Below are 1,541 nucleotides of genomic sequence, written 5' to 3'. Positions count from 1 at the left end.
TTTTTTTTTTAAATTAGTGGAATTGAATAATAGTTTTTTTGTTTACATTTTCTTTTTTATTTATCATTGTTGTAGGTCTATGGTACGACGGTACGACGTTGAGGAAAAAAAGTAAATCTGAGATTTCGAGAATAAAGTCGTAATATTATAAATTAGTAATTTTATGTGTTATTTTCTTTTTTTCTCGTAAACCTATGACTTTATTCTCTTAATATTACGACTTTTTGTCTCGTAAAGTTATGACTTTTTTTTCTCGTAATATTATGACTTCTTTTCTTGTAAAGTTATGACTTTTTTTCTCGTAATATTACGATTTTTTTTCTCATAAAGCTATGACTTTATTCTCATAATATTAAGACTTTATTCTCATAATATTACAACTTTTTTCTCGTAAAGTTATGACTTTATTCTTGTAATATTACGACTTTTTCCCGTAAAGTTATGACTTTATTCTCATAATATTACAACTTTTTTCTTGTAATATTATGACTTTATTCTGTAAATCTCAGATGTTTTTTCCCTCAATGTAGCATTACATTACATTGCATTACATTTGCTCTTTGGCCCTCACTTCATTAGACTTATATACTATATACTTAGACTATAAACTGTGTTACCTTCATTACAATGATCAAATGTTTTGCGGCTCCAGACAGATTATTATTTTTTTTTTGCCTATTTGACAATTTGTTTGCCCCAACAAAGAAAATTCATCCTGCTGCTTCGCTGAAGTGCTGCTGCTCCTGTCGCCCGCTGACGGCTCCTGACCTGTAGACACGGGAGCGAACACGGAAGTGAGAAGAAGTGAGTCATTTCGCTTTGCCTGAAACGTATATTTGTGTAGGAAATACAGTTGATGTGTCTTTGTTTTGTTGCATTTCGAGTCCAAAAGCTTAACAACAAGTCTTATTGTATATTATTATAGATGAAAAGCTGTTAAAACACACAGATTTTCCGGATTAGTTACAGTTTAAATAGGCTATATTTCACCACATGAGCACCGCGGCTCGTTGGTCTAGGGGTATGATTCTCGCTTAGGGTGCGAGAGGTCCCGGGTTCAAATCCCGGACGAGCCCACCTTTTTTTCTAGAAAATACACTTCAAATATAACTTTATCCAGTGGGATATAGGAAAAGAGTGCAAATATTGAATATAAAAATGGTACACACAATATTAAAAAAGACATACACAATGCCAAAAAATATATAAATTGTTCATAGATATTATAAATTGTTCATATCAAGTTGCTTTTTGGTGACATACTGATGAAATAAGCCAAATAATTGCGTTATGATATGCAATTCGAGTCTCATAATGCTGTATAATCACAGCCACAAAACATACATACAAAGGCTACATCTAACTGTATTTATTGAGTGATCAATTAAAGTTAGGTCTTTAAAATGTCATAAAATAGTGAAAAATCACATCATATTACAATTTTAAAAAGAGACTACAACTAATAACCTCGATTCTGTTTTTGCTGTTGAATTAATTATTCTAATATTATTATAAAGGTGATGATACTGCCTGTGTGAGAA

The 1,541-nt window shown here is 31.1% G+C and overlaps 1 non-coding gene across 1 annotated transcript; it reads left to right on the top strand.

Moving 5' to 3' along the window:
- Positions 1-1,004: 1,004 nt before the first annotated feature.
- On the top strand, positions 1,005-1,076 carry trnap-agg. The gene has a single exon. It is a non-coding gene; the product is annotated as a tRNA-Pro (tRNA).
- Positions 1,077-1,541: the final 465 nt, after the last annotated feature.

This window comes from Sebastes umbrosus, chromosome 3, assembly GCF_015220745.1.
Source record: "Sebastes umbrosus isolate fSebUmb1 chromosome 3, fSebUmb1.pri, whole genome shotgun sequence".
NCBI classification, from domain to species: Eukaryota; Metazoa; Chordata; class Actinopteri; order Perciformes; family Sebastidae; genus Sebastes; species Sebastes umbrosus.
The sequence above is the reverse complement of the archived record's forward strand: the minus strand, read 5'-3'. Positions and strand labels throughout refer to the sequence as shown.